Source organism: Poecilia reticulata, chromosome 19 (assembly GCF_904066995.2).
Source record: "Poecilia reticulata chromosome 19, P_reticulata-male-v2, whole genome shotgun sequence".
Lineage (NCBI taxonomy): Eukaryota > Metazoa > Chordata > Actinopteri > Cyprinodontiformes > Poeciliidae > Poecilia > Poecilia reticulata.
The window spans coordinates 13,213,559-13,232,841 of record NC_088848.1 but is presented as its reverse complement, the minus strand read 5'-3'; the positions used below and the strand labels follow the sequence as shown (position 1 = coordinate 13,232,841).

The 19,283-nt window shown below is 38.6% G+C and overlaps 1 long non-coding RNA gene across 1 annotated transcript in view; it reads left to right on the top strand.

The window, feature by feature from the left end:
• Window positions 1-281: 281 nt before the first annotated feature.
• The window catches only part of LOC145549108 (uncharacterized), an 88,339-nt gene continuing 69,337 nt past the window's right edge, over window positions 282-19,283 (top strand). The window contains exons 1-2 of the long non-coding RNA XR_014085068.1: window positions 282-824; window positions 8,237-8,326. This is a non-coding gene — a long non-coding RNA (uncharacterized LOC145549108). The remainder of the gene's footprint in view (window positions 825-8,236; window positions 8,327-19,283) is intronic.

The following is a 19,283-nucleotide window of genomic DNA, read 5'->3' as shown; positions in this document are numbered from 1 at the left end:
TCAGCAATAACAGCTCGCTGTGTTTTTACAGACTTCTTTTGCATTCTGCCCCTAAGGAGCTCCGTACCAGAAGGCCACACCTGGGCATCACCTGTTGACTATTTTCCAGACAGTGGAATGACCTCTTTAAATTTACTCATAAGCTGCAACCACCATCTCTCCAAATGTCTCTGACAGCTCTTTTGATCTTACCATGGTGTTTACTCTTTCAACAGTTGGGAGGCATATGAAACTAAATGTTTGAAGTTTGAACAGGGCAAACCTCCTTCAAAATGCTTCAAAATGCTAACTAATGATATTCTAACTATGTGCATCGTGACTTAATGCTTAAATTCTGAATCTGCACAGGGTGTTCGTTGCTAGCTAAATGTGTCACCATGAGATAACAGGCAGACTTATGTTACTTATTGGTGCATTGTCCCTTAAAAGACACAACTAATATAAATAAATAACAAATACGATCTAATTTGAATGCCACTGTACAATTGTAGATATGTTAAAAGTGGGTAACCTGATTTATTACAAAGTAAAAAAAAAAAAAAAAGTAATATTAAAACTGACATTAAAAATACACTGACAATGGGCTGCATAATGAAAGGATGTATCTTATTTTTTTTATCAGGGATGGACGTGAATCCATAATTTCAATCGCATGCGCAGTAAAATTTCAATCGCATACGTAGAACTCTGCTCTGCGCATGCGATTGAAATTTCTGGATGAGAAAAAAAAAAAAATCGTTGTCACAATGTCCACCGCACAGGCCACAAAGCAGCTTCAAGTTGTTACTTCAGACCGGACGCTTTCATTGACCATATTCATTAAGGTAGGATGATTTCAATTTTGCTTTTTGTTGTACGACGACAAAATAATATCTGTCAAACACCAAATATTTTTCTCCTAACAATCAGACCATTTAGATTAATGAGGGTTCAGTGTCGTAATTAGTGTTATTGGCAACACCTGTTTTACCAGCGTACAAACAGGTCAGACACGATAGTTCTCTATCTTCTAAATCTATCTTCTCTAGCTTCTAAAAAGCTTTTTTTTTTTCTTTTTTTTTACCTTGGCTTTCCTGTGTTTACAACTGTGCTTACCAGTAGTATATTCAAATGTCAAAAACTAATGGTTTTATTTACACAGCATTACTTCAAAACCCATGCTCTGATGCAGCTTAATACATTTAAATTAATCAAATGGTGAATTTATGTCAGTGCTGCACTTACGAGTCAGTGATGTTTTATATGTTCTATACTTGATATTTATTTACATGTGTCTAAAAAAAAGTCAGCTTATTTAATATTTTCTTTCAATGTTTCTCGCGGAATTAGAATATGACATAAAAATTGTTGAGAAAATATGTTTAATAAGTAATAGGGCATTTAAATGATGCTCAACTGGCACGAAGTGGTCAAAAGGGTTAAAAAAAAAAAGAAGTATCCCCTACATCATTCTGCCTCCACCACCAGTCAAACTGCAGATACAAAGCAGAAGCAGGCAATGTTTTTCCAATCTGTTATTCTGTTTTCTCAGCTCCCAGCAGTAGCAACTGGTGCGGTCATTCGCATTTTCATCTGAATGACTGCTGCTTTCTGGCTTTTGCTCATGCAGGGCCAGTCTCTGTTAAATACTCAGGACAGCCCACACCAAGAAACTTTCCACATTCAAATTCACTAAAAAGTCCTTCTTCCTACAATGCATGATATAAACTGAAGCAATTCATCACCACTTATAGATGCTAAGATGCATTTAACTCCTGCCCTGTCCCAGAAAGCAATTGAAGAGGTGTACCTAATAAAGTGGCTGGTGTGTCTATTGTTAACACTTCATTTCTTGCTGTTAGATATTTAATTCAGCAGCTCCACTGTCTATTCTTTTTGTATTATATTATTTGCTATCGAAGTCAAATCTTTTGTATTAAGAATACAAAATATTTTTTTTATTATCTATGCAACAAAAACTGAATTACCTTTTCATTTTATTTATATCTGAAGCTGGATGAGGTCCGTGAGCATCAGTTCATGGATGTCAGAGTTATTTAATTAAAAAAAAATGATTTAAACTAAGACATTTTAACACTGATTTATGTCTTGATATTTAAAATCATGACTACTCATAAAACTGTAAAAATCCTCCCTAAGCATGCTTAGTTTGATGCAATAAATGACTTGGGCTAGCATTTTGCCTGGCCTCCAAAATGTTTTGGCAAAATGGTTTTGTTTTCCTGTTTACTGTTGAGTGTGGCAGTGTGGTCATGGAAGTAGGGGGTCTGCGTGGCTGACTGTGACCCAGAGCTGTGTGGGAGGTTTGGGCAGCTAGTAGTTGTGGGTCTGCCTGGATGTCGGAAGTGTACATCTCTGGTTACCCACACCCTCATTCCCTGTAAAAGCTACCAGTGTTTTTTTTTTTGTTGTTGTTGTTTTGTTTTTGTTTATGGCTCACAATGAAATACCATGGCCGTTTGTTTATGGGGCTCTGAAACACCTCAGTGTATTTACAGGTCTTTCATTCTCAGTATAAGAGGTGATGCTGTTACAAACCTGTTCAGAAACGTAGATGTTACTTTTGAATGTTCAGCAGTCTTCTTGGGTCAAGCATAATTCAACGGATAAAATATCATTTCAAAGCCTTATCGGCTCAGATCAGTTTCAAACAGAGCTCGATCCTATGTGACAATATAACTGCTCCTTTTGTTCCAGATTTTTCTTGTAATTCCTGACCGAGGCTGGACAAGAAAAGGGTCATAGTGGGGTTCTTGGGTGAAAAGTCCTGCTGGACAGGACCCAGCTAGCATTTCCCTAAAAAAAACATAAAAAGAAAAAATAAATTCTGTGCATTAACATTTCCAAAGATGTGTACTGTCACATCTGACATAAAACTAATGCGCCATTTCAGAAAAGAAAAGAAAAAAAAAAAAGAAACATACCCGCAGTGTAATGATTCAAGTACGAATCGAACCCAAAACCCAGACCACAACCCAAGGAACAGCTGAAAGATCTTTATTTATATTTCGGTAAATGTGTTAGGTGATCGGCTTCCTGATCAGACTCTACAGAGCAAACAGAGTAGTGAGTGACGGGAATGAAAAGTAATTTTGCCAAGACAAGAATTAGTGGATTAACCATCAGAGGTGGTTTTAGAGGAACTCATCCATGGAGAATTGGACCAAAGTGAATTTCTATTCCTGGAACTGTAGCTGTAGAGGAAAATAAGTTGTCTGTTTATTGGGGATTGGCTCACAATCATGACTGTATGGAGGAGTTAACTCTATAAGCTGCAAACTGAATCACTTTTCAGGATCCAGTTCTCAGAGGTCATACAGCAGAGCACACTACAAGTCCACCTCTGAATGGGATAAAAAAAAACAAAAAAACCTAACAAAAACCTGAATGAAGCTGTTGAAATGGCTCGGGCAATATAATACAAATCAGACTGAGGTACTTTGGTGGGATCTAAAATGAGCGTTTATGCTCAACTGTCCAGTGTGGATTATGTCCATTATCCACTGCAGGAGTGGTTCAAACTACTGCTGCAGCATTACAAAGACAAATTGCCTGATAGTACAAATGATGGTAGCTGCTCCCCCCTGTGTGGTAAGTAGGTTTAAGTTACCTTTTCTCTTAGGGCCACGTTGATATGGAGAGCTTTTTCTTCCTTAAATAAATAATTATTTGTATACTTTTTATTATTTTTAGTTTTTACTCAGCTTTTTTTTAACATTCTGAAACTTACAAGTGTGACAAAAAAAGCAAAAACAGAAGAAATCTGCAAATTATATTCCACAGTACTGTATTTCCCTGAGCTTTTTTTTTTTTAAACAACTTTTTTCTGTTGCCTCTCAAAGCTACAAATAGATAAAAGTAAGATTTCACTTTTCAAAGAAGTTCTGATAGGAAAATTGCATGATATTGAGTGATTGGCATGTGATTAATAGCTTTACCCTCATTAACAGCTTTTTAAAAAATATTTTTCAGGGTGATCTAGATTTTTAAAGTTGCCTTTAAATCATTGTTTTCTTTTTGAGGTCTCAGGGGTAAAGATGTTCTATATCTGTCTTCTGGATTGTGCTGGTTGTTTGTGTGTTCCTGCGAGACTGCCTAAAACGAACCCAACAAAGGACCCAGCAGCAGCAGCAGCACACTTCTGAAAACGTAACTTATTCAAATATGGAGGAGTTAAAATGTTGAACCATATCAAATAATGAAACTAAAATGAAACATATTAAGTTTTACATTTACTGCAGCAGACTTGGATGGAAAAAAATATATATCCTTAGATGTAACTGGATCTGGCCCAAATTGCATTTACTGAACATATTACAAAGGCATGTTCCCAGTCTCCAAGCCCCAAGGATGATATGGTCTGTAATGAGTGGAACATGGCAGAAATCCCCCTGTATGCATGCTGTTTTCGGTAAATAAATAGGTGGGTAAAATTGAGTTTCTCATCAGTCAGATTTTACCCAAAGGGAATAACAAACATTAAAGCAGAGAAGGTTTTCAGGGAATTTCCACTTTATTTTTCTGCCTTTGTCATTCTCATATTTTATTATGAAACTTAATTTTATGCACACTGGACCAAAAACAAGTGGACATTACATGATTTTAAAACTGTTAGGATGCCAATGTCTGAATAATGTCTGAACTGAAATACAGTTAGTCCCTGTATGAAAACAAAAAAATACTCATCGCTGTGTGCCTGGTAAACTGCATGCTACGTTTCTGAACAACTTAACCTCCATTGGAAAGAGAGAAATTAAACATCATTCTGTATTACAGAACAGCTTGTGACAGTGCAAACAGAGCCAGCAGGGGATATTGCAGAATAGTGCGAACGTGATATTGAAGCCCAACCATTTTCTTGAATCAAAGACGGGTTCTGACATGCTGTGCCTAATGTGTTGATCGCCTAATGTGAACAATTCAGGAACGTCATAATTGCTCAGCTGGAGTACTGACAGACATGCCGGAGAAGAACGCAAACAGGATGTGGTTGGAGCGATGAAAGCGTTTTTAAATAACAAAAAAACGGCCCAACCCCGGCACGTTGGAGGGAAGCGTGTTCTCCTGGAGCGTATCCAACTTGTCCCCTGAATCAAAGCCACCTGAATTAACTCCTGACTAACCTGATTAACCTGTTCATGGATCCGACAGATGCAGATGCAGAAATGATTTTCTGGGCTTGCAGCCAAGCGTGCCATCTTGAATGAAATGGTTTGTGTAATTAACAGAGAGGCTCGGCAGAATGACGGGGGGTAATTGTTGCGCCTGCAGATGATGTCTTATTGTCATTGAGAATGCCTCCCGGGCTGTTGAGTACAGGCGGCTGCTGCTTTGGGGTTTGGGATGGGAAGAGACACCTGGCAGCTTTACACGCAAACCCCCTGTTGACTCTTCTCATTCTCTGCCCCCCTCCCTTCCCCGATCCAAACCCCAGCCCTTCCCATCCCTCGACATAACACCTCCGGTGAATTTTGCCGTGTGGTGTGTTTGATCACATTACCTTCAAGATGCTGCAAAGCAGTTGCACAATATCCTTGTCACATCGACTGAAAACATGACAGCGAAGGCTACAAGGCAAGCATTAAAATTTAACCTGATCTCCACATGGATGAGCGGCAGAAAATGCAAACTCTGTGCATGTCGCCACACACCTCGTGCTGTCCTGCATCTATGGTTGGACTGAACCACGAGTATCTTTAGGAAATTTAAAAGGAGCAAGTCACTTCTGATTTGTTTTCTCAAAGTCTCTGAGACTTTCCTTATCAAGAAAGGACTTCCTTATCTTTTCTTGATAAGGAAGTTTCTCCTGGGCTTACTTATCAGTAAACCATGAAGTCAGAGTTGACCCTGGAACCTATTCGTCAATATGCTTTTTGTGTCAGAAAGTGTGAGCTGTAAAGGGGCAAGGACAGGCATTACTCATATTTCTCATATTTTCTGTATGCGCTGAGGGCTGTTCACCTAAAACATTCTGGTAGTTGGGTGTGTTTGGGAAAACAAAAAAACAAAAAAAAACAAAACAGATGCATTAACCAATTGACCAAAGGAAGGAATTCTTTAAGTCCTCTGTGATCAAGAGCTGTTATAAACTTAGCATCCAACATTTGATGCACTGATCTGATTTTAAAATAAAGCTTGAAGACTTGTGAATTGATGTCAAAATGGGGATAATTTATCTATTTTCTGACAGATTTAAAAATACTGCCTTAACATGCGATCTGCAGCTCATATTTTTATTTTGTGTCAATTTGCTTAGGTAATATCAGAAGTAAACAGGACTATTGCATAGATAAACAAAACCTGATTTATGCATCTCTCTCTCCCTTGAAGCGGTGCAATATTAGAAAATCATGTAATGGCATTATTTAAAAAAAAAAGATATTTACCTTCCATCCATCCATCCATCCATCCATCCATTTTCCTGCACCCTTTTTCCCTCAGTGGGGTCGGGAGGGGTGCTGGTGCCCATCTCCAGCCAACGTTTCAGGCGAGAGGCGGGGTACACCCTGGACAGGTCGCCAGTCTGTCGCAGGGCAACACAGAGACACACAGGACACACAACCATGCACACACACACACTCACACCTAGGGGCAATTTGGAGAGGCCAATTAACCTGACGGTCATGTTTTTTGGACTGTGGGAGGAAACCGGAGTACCCGGAGAAAACCCACGCACGCACAGGGAGAACATGCAAACTCCATGCAGAAAGACCCCAGGCCGGGAATTGAACCCAGAACCTTCTTGCTGCAAGGCAACAGCTCTACCAACTGCGCCACTGTGCAGCCCAAAAGATATTTACAAAAACGATAAAATATATTTTCATTATCACTCTATGTCTCATCTGTTTCCAACACTCTCTGACACCTTTAGTATTTGGAAACATCTGTATGAGTTGTGGGCGTCTACCCCAGTGATACTCCAACAAGCTATTTAACATGCAGGTAATCTCAGGAGACTTGGATTAAATTACCAAACTATTATTGCATTTCAAACAAGCCTTAATATGGATAAGAACGCTAAGGCTCTCAATGTTGCACACACTGATGTTATGATTAAACATTTGTGACGTGTTGTGCAACCTTTCTTTTTTTTATGCGTTCCCTCCCTGGGGGTTCCTAGTTATTGTAACTCCAGTCCTGCAGAAACTACATAGATCTATTTTAAAGTAAACAGCAGTGATGGTAACTGCGAGGAGTAAATCTACAGATGCATTTTCCAAACTGTCAGACAGGAAGGAAGGAAACATAAAAAGGAGACTTCACACTTCAGAACGGGCTGTATGGTCTCAGTGGAATTCCCCACAATAAACAAAACCAGAGCAGTGATCTAAAAAAGGACCCACTGTTTCACCATGAACACATTTGAATGAGTGTTTTTGATTACAGAATACCGAGCCTCCAGATTTAGGTTTGACAGGAATGTATATGTTATTTGCAGTATTGGATCGCATTTAGCTAGTTATTTGAGTAACTTTAAAAACCAAAACATTTACTTATAGGAGTAGTTTTACCACACCATGCTGTTTACTTTAACCTGAGTAATATTACTGTGAAGTATCACTACTATTACTTGAGTACAATTTCTGGCTAATCTACCCATGACAGATAACTCCACTGAATGAAGAACAAACATGTTTTTAACCAATAAAGCACCAGTCACAAACACACACCCTTACTGTTTGAGTGAGACTATTTTTTTTTTTTTTTCAAAACCTTTTTTGCTTTTGTATGCTGAGCCTGCTGTGCCATTTGGAAGTCACGTTAGTCAGATAAGTTATAACTAAAAGTACCTTACCCTTTTCTATGTATTAGTTTAATAAGTTTTAGTTTAAAAACATCTATTAGATTTTTTTTCCCTGTCTGAATTTGTTGTTTTGAAAACATCATTTATTATCTTTTTGTCTTTAGACTACCAAAATTTGCACATAATTTATATTTTTGCCTGACATTTTTAAATAATAAATGAGATGTTGTGATCAGTTAATCAGTTCCTGTGTAACATTTTTGCCAAATACTTTATTCTATAGTATTATTTTGGATGGCCACTTTGTACTTTTACTCGTTCAAAACATATGTTGCTCAAGAAACATACTTTTTTACTTAAGTACAATTTTTGGATACTCTACCCACTTGTGGCTATGTGCCAGAACCAACCTCCTTCCCCTCAATATGTCTAAAACATGCTCCCCTTTGCTTCTCTCCCCTAATCTTCCTCCCCATTCTGCCCCATCCACAGATTGGACAGAAGATAGGACATGCTCAGACAGGCTGCACCCTTAAGATGTTGCAGTGAGAGGAAATGAGGGGAGTGTGTCCTACACCACAGGTATGAAAACAGATTAGCTCCCTCACAGTCGCTGTATTATAGTGGAAAGCTGTACAGTTTTACAGTATGATAATAAACAAACAAAAAAAATTGCTATGATTTTGCAAGGCAGGAAAAATGCACTTGATGTGAATCAAAATTGAGATTGAAGAGCGGACCGGTAGACTGCATCCAGGTTACATCACACTCTCTTTCCTCCTGAAAGCTGACTAATCATTGCTTGGTGTTTGTGCGATTTCAAGGCAGGACCCGTGACAGAAATGGCATGTGGAATACATGTGTAAAGCCTCCCTTCTCATCATATGAAGCATACAGATGTCTCTGTAATATGCCTTAGACACGACTGTCTGATAGAAAGGAAGGGGAAGCATGCAAGAGCAAAGGTAGAGCTGTAAGCAGGTGGGCTCCACTGATTAAAGGGGAAGAATAAAATAAGTGTATTGATGCACATACAAGGGCTGCTTTAATTTTTTACAGGCAGGTCATTTAAGCCCCATCAGTGCACACATATCATGCTGAATGAGATAACTTGATCTGTAAAGGTATAAATTGTTGTAGAAGCGTAACGACTATCATACATTAAACTTCAGCTCTCTGTTGTTGCGTCCTAAATAAACATCCATTATACTTTAAGAGACATATTGGCTGTTTTCTCTTTAATAGTTTCTTTAAGAGTTTATATTTGCTTTGATTTTATATTTGAACACTTCACTGATGCTAATAATACCCAACTTTAAGCCTTTTTCCCCTCTGTAATTATCTACACTGAAGAGTGTTATTATTGGAATCTGGTAGATATTAGCTGTGATTGGATTTTTTTCCCCTGACCAATTGGTCACCAGTTTCTCAAAAAAAAAAAAAAAAGAATGCTAACCATCTGATTTCTCATTCTTAACTCAAGTTGCAGTTGATCGTGTGCATTTCAGTTTTTTACTAAAGTCACTCACCAATGATTGCACATGCATTTATTTTTCTTCAAAATGGCCTGGCAGCTGTGCTTGTATCATGATCTTCATGCTCAAGTCTTCAAAGTGATTTTAAATTTTTTTTCCTACCCTTTCTGTTGACATCGATAGTTGCAGTGACACCAGCCTGACTTCATATTTTCCCTTTGCAAGGTGACCAGGGCACAATATCACCTCACTCTGCTAATGATAGGTTTAACCTGATATTCTTGCCCTATCCACTGTCAACCCTGCTGCGTAATTCATAGGCCAATTGTGTAGCACTTTTCTCATTAATATTAAGTAGCATTCCCTGGCCACTTTGCTTGAAGAAAAAAATTACATGTCCTGCTGTCTGTTAGTGGAGCATAAGATGTTACATGTGCTGACTTGATTGTTGGACTTTAATTCAAACATTGGTTTTCTAGGGGAGATTAATATGTTTTGGGAAACATTTGTTGCTGCTTTTAAATCTTATTGTTTCTTTGTCTAGAAAGTGAGAAGAAAAAAATATATACTAAAAGTTAGAATATCCCAATGTAGAGAATTTTGTCTGGAAATGTTTTCAAGTCAACTGGGACAAAAAGTTTTTGTTTGTGTTTTAAAAGACAAAATGATTGCCGAGTTCACACTGTATACTGTCTTCAGTATCTACAAACTTCATATCTCAAAATAAAAGGAAGCAACTTAGCTGAATTACATCCAGCCTCCCTGTTATATCCTGACAGTCTGGCTCTCTCTTGCCCTATTGCAGTCTCAATGAACCATATTTAAGTAACTGCATTCTCTCTGACTTTTTCTTCTGTATTATGAATTGTATACAAATAGCAGACAGTGTGTAGTTGTTGCTTGTTTTACCGTCATTTAGTACATCTGACACAAATAATGCAAGTCAAATAAACATTCTGGTTGACAGCAATTTGCTGGTTGTGTGTCAACTTCACTTGCATCTTTATTATCATAGCTGCTGTTTGAAAACACCTCAGGGAGCCTGAGGATTAGATGAGACAAATTCATTAATTAGGAAACTCTCAACATAGTCTCTTAGAGGAGAGAGAAAGAAATGAAATGGGACAGCATATTAATTATTCAAACTCGTCACATTTACCAGCATTAACTCCTGTGACGGGGGCTGACAAGGTTGTGCTGATTAGCCATTTACCTGCTGAACCTGCTTTTAAATTTGACTAAAGAAAACAATTACACACCCCTACAAAACAAGAGACGAGCAAACAGGCTGGAATCCAGGAACAGTTCTGTTTAAACTTCTGCAATAAGAGCATGTCGGTTGTCTTTATGCGCGTCAGATGTCATGTGAATATTTGTTTGGCTGAACACATCACTTGTGAGTGCCACTTTCAATGTGTTGATGGAAGACATGAGAGGGTGCACTGAAGCAGCAGACAGTGCTGTTTGTGTGGCTGGAGTTTGATTACTGCTCCACCCCCCGCTGAGACACTTAAATGCGGTCAGACACATACCGACTGATGGCCATCAATAATGCACACGATGGAGGATCCAGCAACCTGCGTTAACAAGGAACACTGCTGTGTCCCTGCTGGAAGATTCCTCAGATTGATGGCTTCAATTTTCTTTCTGATGAGGCAAGGAGAGAAAAAAAAATCAGACTAGTCTGTGTGGGAAAATCGTAATTTGATCTAATGCTTGATTATTAACATTGGGTGGAAAATTAGTCTTTGTAATGGTTAAAGCATTCACTAACAAATGAGGCAATATCTCGCAGTCTATCAGCAGGGGGTCCTCCGCCAGCTGTTGGCATAATAATGTGTTGAAGAGAAAATATACTCAGGATGCCAGGGATAAAGAAAGTCAACTTGGAGAAAATCCCCTAAAATGCTGAGCTTCTGCACATTGTATCTAATAGTTACCATTCTATCATCAGCCATTAAAGCTTATCCACATTCACACAAAAATGAAATCACTTAAAAGGAGCTTTTAAAAGTCCAAACTGAGAATGTTTGGGAATTTGGGCCTATTCATTTTTTTTTAAAGAAATGTTTTATCGTTGTCAAAACTAGCTGTTTCCATCTTGCATGTGTTCCTTACATCAAAGTAAAATGGCAGCATTGCTGTGTGTGCGTGTGCAATTGTGGGCCCATGCGTGCGTGTGCAGTCTTGTGAGCACAGAGCTACATTTCTTCTTCGTTTAGTCGATGTCTCATTCAAACCTCAGTGGTAAGACTTTGTGCTCTGCACTCAATAACTACCACATCAGCCTGGAAACCATTGCCCAGCCACTTCCTTGTATTGGTCCATCACCAGCAACCCACTCGTAGCCTCAGTAAGGCCTTGATGTAATGGACCAGAGCATTCCTGTATTGTGGAGTAGCCAAGGCGGTTTTCTGGGACAAAAGCGGTGGAAGCTCCATCCCTTCTCAGTGATTGCATAAAAATTTGAATGGAGCCTAGCTGAGGCTTTTTCTCTGCAGACTCGTGGACACAATGGCAGTTTGGGTGTGCAGGAAGCAAGATGGCCAGTTAGACGAATGAAAACATCTTCCATGTTGAAGCAATTTCTTCTGCATAATTTCCCCCATTCCCTTATTGACTGTTGCAGAAATTGCCTGCAACAGAACAGCATTTCAACATCACTTACAGTTTTAGGGTCAATACATTAATGTAATGAATTTATTCATAGCTGTCTCCCAGTCTGGAGCTGGTGGGCATTCACTTTAATAGCGCTGACATTTGTGTGTGGACATTGCCCTCCGAGCATCGTTTCTCACAAACGGGGACCGGGGATTGTTTCTGTGTGTGTGTGTGCGCGTGTGTGTGTGTGTTTGGTGTTTTTAGTGGTAATGATAAACACAGTCTTGGTGGAATATTTGACTTCATACCATAATACATGAGGTGCACAAGTCATCGAGCAGCCGCCCAGCCGTTCTGAGTCATACCTGTAGTGCGTTATTCACCATGTGACTTGAGATTCTCCACATGCCACCAACACTTACACATTTCATGCTCCATCAGACACGCGCGTAATCTGATGGGGTCAGGTAAATTGAAACATGCAGTGGATTGTATCGGCATGTTTTTTTTTTTTTGGTTGTTTTTTTTTTCCCCCACTTCTTCCATCCTTTTCTTATTTCCATTCATTAGGAAACAGGATGCGGTGTTTCAAAAAAAAAAAAAGATGCTTGCAGCCTATATGTGAAGCATAGAGATAAAAAGCCATTTCTCCTTTCTCTGTACTATGAGTTCCCATTTTGATCAAAAGATGGGAGTTACTCATCGCTCGTCTGACTGAAGCTATCCTCTCCACTTTAAACATTCATTTTCTTGTCTTCAGGGCAATGGCTTCCCTTGCACTTGTTCAAAGACAGAAAATCAAATGAGGTTGTGCATTTAATAGTAACTGAATCTCAGAGAATGGAATCATGTGCATTTGACAGCTGAAGACATGGAGTAGAAGCAGAGTGGGTGGAAAAAAAACAGCATTTTTTTTTTCATTTCGAGCAGGAGAAACATTTTCCAGAAGTATTGCATTCAGACGTGAAACCTGGCGAAAAGTTTAACTGTTAAAGTACATTGGTGTGAAAAAGTGTTTGCCTCCTTTTCAGATATTGTACTTTTCTTGCATGTTTGTCACACTGAAGTGTGTCAGAATATGAAACCAGTTTAAATATTAGTAAAAGCAAAATACAGTTTTTAAATAAAGGTGTTCATTTTTTAGTGAAGAGAAAAAATCCAGATCTTCATGGCTTTGTGTTTAAAAAATATATATTAATTGAGATACCAAAGAACTAGAAATGACTTGGTAAAACTTTGAGGACAGAGAGCCATTAAGCGACTGCCAAGGATGAGGAGAGTCAAAGTTAAACTTAATGAGGCAGCCGTCAGACATTAACCCGATACTGCGTACAGTCTTCAATTCAATTCATAGTGTTTACAGTTTCCAGACTGTTGGATCTATTACTTTCTTTCTAATTTGTTACTGAATTTCTTTAGATTTCCAGTTCAAGTTCCAAAATACTTTATTGATCCCAAAGGGAAATTAAATGTTGTAACTCGTAAGAATTCAAGATTCTTCATTTTGCATCCTCTTAATTACCCTAACCACTCATGTAAGACATGTTGTGCCGGAAACGTATACAATTTGTTGACCATAAATATATCCATAATGTGTTGACATAAAATAAAACATGTTTTCTCATATGTTAATTTGCAGTACCAGTGTCTGGGTAGTTCACTTTATTAGCTGTTTAAGTCCACAAAGAAAATAAGAAAAATAAAACAGGTTCAAGCTACACAAAGTGTGGACAAACACACTACACTCTGGTACTCTGAGCATTGCAATCTGTGTTAGTAATAAAATAAAATGAGATTGGAGGAAGTTGATAAAGCTACACTGGAGGAAAAATATAAACAATATATGCAGATGTGCCATAAAAATAAAACCCAGAAGTGAATGTCCAGGAGCAAACTAGCAAGGGCAATAAGGAGGTAGTCTGTAGGTTGCCACAGCCAAACTCTGCGTCCTTCTTTTTAAGTGCCAATAAAAGCTGGCAGGCTTGTTGGTGATATAATGGCTTTCAAGGAGATGCCCTGCAGAAGTGCAAAGAGGTGATATAGAAGTCTATAGAAATAGAAAACGTGTTGGTAAATTTTTATTTAGTTGTCAATAGGTGTTTGAGAGTAGAAATGAAATCTGCATTAAAAGAACGGAGAACATCAATGGGGAACAGCGAAATGTTGATATGCATATTTTACAGCTGCTGCAGAGTGCAGGAGGTGCAAGGGTGTGTAAGTGGTGGGAAGACATGGTAAGAGGTGCCTTTGATTTCTTTCCAGAGTGAAAAGTAAAAAAAAAAAAAAAAAAGAAGAAGAAGAAAAACCTTAACATTAAAAGTGCAATGGGAAATGGGGTTGAGGCTCCAGAGGAGAGATCTTCCTTGCTACCATATTCTGTCCATTAATGTGAGTGGAGTTTTTCAACACCGTGGTTACGGCTCTCTTCAAGCAGACTTAACCCTCTTGAATCACGCAAGAGTGGTCCAAAGGCCACAGGTGGATTTTAAAGATGGAAGTAATGGGGGATGCCAATGGTGCCTGGTAATGAGAATCATTACCACTGAAGGTGTTATCCGATTCTTATTCTCTACCAGGACAGTTTCCTGGGTTTTAAAGAGCAAAATTACCCTGGCAGGCAATTAAAGGCCTTTTTTTTTTCTTTTTCTTTTAATTCCCCCTGATAAGTGAGCGGTTACTATAGTGGCAATAGCAGCACTTAACCTTTAAGAATGGCCGTTGAGCTTTCTGTTCATCAACACATTCTTTGGCTGAACTTCTTTCATCCGGGAAGAAAATAACTGATAGGAGCTGAAGGCATTAAATAATAGCATAAGGTCCTGAACACCAGGCGTCTTATCAACTCGCTATACCCATTAAAATCATTTAATGAAAAAAAGTGCAGAATTCTGCATAGAAATAATATAATAATAAAAAAATCATATAACAAGCCACATTTACGTTCCACTATAAATTAAGCATTTAGTTTAATTCATCACACTGTTATTTTCCCCTTCAACACCAGTAAAAGTGATTGTCCACTGTTTATTTTGCTCCTTGAAGTCAATTTAATATGAGTAATTGAGTACATGGAAAGTACTAAACCTCAAAGTATTGCTTTCAACTTGTGCCAAAATATCTACATCCGCTTATTTGACTGCAGTCAAAGTTTGCAGGTTGTGTAACTGCAGCTATTTACTCAAGTGGAACATTAAATACATAAAGCGGGTCAAAAGCTAATAGCCCTCACATGAACGAGAAGTTTGTTCAAGATCTTTGGAGGTTTGCACAGTTCATGAACGTAGACAGACTTGCATACACTAGAATGTTGTATTTCTTTTTCTTTTTTTTATAATTATCATTATTTGTAGGCACTTTTTTGTGGAGACAATTACCCTTTCTGGGTATTTTGTGCCGGCTTTATTTTGTAAAATTGTGAGTTTTTAACCATACTGCTTTGGGACTGGTGTAGATTTAAGGGATTCACAAGTATCGTTGAGGGGAAAAAAAACTTCAGACAACCACTTCTAAAGTTTTTACTTATCTATATTGGCGTACATAATTACAGGTCCCACTTTCCCACATGCAGTGTCATTGGCGGCTGATGTGTGGCAGCCAATGGGATTTAGCTCAGATGTGCATCAATGGGATCCAGATTTTATGGCAGACCCACCACTTTTCAACCCAGATGGAACAAATGATGTGCAATTTATTTAAAAATAATCATGTGTATCAGATGATTGAAATGCTCACTCTGGTGTTGAGAGCTTTTTTTTTTATTGCCTTCAACTCATTTTCCCATTATTTCTGTGTTTGGTGTAAATCTCCCAATAAGCTTTTCAATTACCTCTCAGTCACTGTGACAGAATAGTTGTTTAATGCTGCTGAAATCACAGCTTTGAAGTCCGCGTTGTAAGTATCACTCCTGCTGCTAGCAACAGGGCGGACGCCTCTTGCTGCATTGGGACGCGTTGCTGCTCGGCACCTGCTGAAAATGCGGCCCTGTTCCTTAGTTAAAAAAAACGGCACATAAAAGCAGCAAACTTAAATAAAAGTTCCAGCATTGAAGATTTTGGTTCTCGTGTCAAACTGTGTCTGCATATAAGATGCAGGAGGAAAAAAAAAAAAAAATCTCATTAGGTTTCAAAAAGACATAACGCATACAAAAAGGAGAACCAGTCTTCTTATTCCTGAGTCAGCCAAGACACGGTTGTACTTCAGTGTCACTCACTGGCTGTTGGATTTCCACAGGGACCGTCCACACTAAAATACCCACTCCGGTCACTTTGTACCCATGGGGTCCATTGTTGCTAAGTCCATAGCAGCAATGGACCCCATGAATGAATGTCGGTGATCTTTCTCTTTCCTGCTCCCCGTGTGTAAGAGTGTGTTACCAGCACAGTGTGCATACCTGTTTATTTTATATTCATACAAGTGTGCATGTGAGTGAAAAAAAATATGCTTGGCCTGCAAACTGGGCAAGACAAAAAAAAAAAAAAAAAAACTCTCAGTGAAGGCAGAGTGCCCCTTAGGAGAGAGGAGAAGGACAGGGCTTGACTGTACATTTACAGATGAAAATTTTATGACACTAAATCTAGACAGACTTTTAGTGTCAGTCAGGATTACAGCAGCAGTCTGAATACTCATGAATTTTTAAACTGGGGAGTGAGATCCCTGGTGCTTGGACCAGATAAGAAAAAAGTGTGTGAGAAGAGGAATCGGGTTATAGGTAAATAAACAGATCAATACATGTGAAAGAAAAGGAAATCAGTAGGCTGAAAAGCCGACATCCACTTCTTAAATGGAAACTAAATGCCGCGGCAGTGAGCATGAACCCTGGCTCCTGCATGTCAGTGTCTTTTTGTGTCTGCTCAGCTTTCAGCGTAAGAGCTCAGTGTGACAAGACGAGGAACTTGGGAGTGCTTGTGCTTATAAACTGGGGGTTGGGGCTGCCAGAGAAATGCACATCTAATACAGAAACCTTTGCCACAGAGTGCTGCGGTGCCATGACAACCACTAGCTTTACTGTTTTCCAACAACAAAAAAATGGGTTAAATGTCAGTCCGCTGCAGAGTTTCATTCATATACTTTAATAAATGTAAGAAAAAAGAATCACACTCATCACACATTAAAAAAACTCTCAATAAAAGGACAGCATGTGACAAAAGAAGGATTTACATGCACATTCAGAGAAGAGTATACACCAATTAACAGCAGGGTCCATTTTGCTCACATCAAAACTTCGTCTTGGTATTTTTAAAAATGTGATTACAGGTTTCTCCCTCCAATTTAGAAGTATTTTTGTCATGAAAATGATTATAAACTAATACATGTGTGTAGCTTTTGTGTAATCTGGTGAAAAACCCTTCATCTTGCAAAAGAATTTGTAACCCCTGGACTTTTCCCCTTTTTGTCTCATTATAATCGGTCATTGCATTTTATTGGAATTTTATGTGATTAGTTCATACATAGTTGTACATAAGCGAAAAGTGGAAGTAAATCGATCCATGTTTCTTTAAAATTGTATGCAAATTAAAATTCTAAAAGATTTGTGCATTTGTGTTCAGCCCAGCCAGGTCAATACTTTAAAGAGCTACTGTTTGCTGTACATGCAGATATTAAAAATTTTGATCCAAATTGCTAAATCTAAAGTCCAACTGGATGATCAGCTAAATTCTCAAGTGACATTTCAGATTTTTAGCCACCTGAGTATGATTTTATCCAACTGCTCCATCTTATATCTGGCTGTAATTTATCATTTTTGCCCTGCAGGAAGTTAAACCTCAGTCAGGGTCTCAGGTCTTTTGCTGCATCAACAGGTTTTTGCCCCATTAATTTTGACGTTATTTTCTCCTTCTATTGGAGAAAAATATCACCACAGCATGATGGGGCCACCACTGTGTTTCATGATTCCTAAAATAATGGTGAGGAATCATCATTTTAGACTTCAAAAATTTTTGTGACACCGCTTCTTGAATGTAGGACCTCATCTTTTCTGAAAAAAATCATGTTGTTCAGTGTTTGCTGTGTTCATTACAAGCTATGTGGCAATATGCCTGCATTGTTTTTGACTTCCAATTCAACAACTGTGTTTTTGCCATTTACCCATAACGTGCAACTCGCAAACAAAAGGTGTCTTGTCAACAGATTTTCCCAAGTGAGTTATTGCCTCCCAACTTTTCCACTAAACACTTTAGCACTGGACTGACTTTAAGACTGTAACCATTAGGGTCAATTAAAACATTACTAATACTGCAAACAGCTAAATAAACACTGACACCACTCTGCTCTCCGTCAGCTTTTGCTGTGGCAGCCGTCCAGAGCCAGGTGAGATGACACCGCCGTATCTGTCTCACTGTTGGAATGTCAGGGAGAGCACTGTTGACCCAGGCGGAGCTGCCAATCAGTATGTGCACACGTGTGTGAGTGTGTGTTATTGGAACAACAGGGGTGGGATTTTGGTGAGGATTTAGCAGGCTTTGCCCCCATGAGGCTCCGTCTGCTGTTTCCTCGGTGGCAGATGAACTCCAGCAGAGTGTAGACAGGTGCAAGGTCTGGATTACCGTTTTGTGTTGTCCACTGTCTTTACTGTATTTTATTCTCCCTTGCACTCCCTATTTAGAGACTATTTTTCTCCTTTTATCCCTGTTTAAGTGGCTGCTTTTCAGCACAAACTCTGTGTTCATACATGTCTTGCTATGCATGACTTTCAGTATGAAAATAATTTAGATTTATTAACCAAATTTCATGTTTGCTATTCCAAAACACGGACAGTAAAGTACTGACTAAACTGGAAAAGTGCAGCACCTCACAAAACTATTCATGCCATTCACATGTTTTTATTTTATCACATTCCAACCATAAACCTGAATTTATATTATTGGGATTTAATGTGGCAGCCAAACACAAAGCGGCACATAATTGTAAAATGAACCAAGAAGAAAGTACAAGCAAAATACTGAAACGTATATTGTGCAAATGCATCACACCTTCTTTATTTCCTAAATAACATCCATGCCTCCAGAACTCATCTGATTATAAGAGTCCAATACAGGTGAATATATTTACAAGCTACTGCAGCTAATAGCTGAAATTCTATGTGAAAAAGAGCCACAGAGCAGCTAGCTTTACAAAACTACAATATTGATGGTCATGGTACTTTACTTTTGACTTGTGCTTTGGTTGTAAATGTAAAGTCACTTTATTACATTTATAAAATGGGCAGTATAGCTGCCTTGAGTTGTCTTTGCCCAAGAAAAAAATGAAAGAGTCCAGTCAATGTTGTCATAGGTACACAGGACACTGAAGCACACTTGCCCTTGCACTATCAGCATGTGCAATGTCAACATCACAAAGGACTACTTTAGCTGTATGGCTGTGTAAAATATTCCAAGAGCTACGTGTTTGCTCTTTGCATACAAGAAACATTGCTTAGCAAATTGAATGGACTCTGCCCATATCTGTTTTTGATGATGCATCCAAGA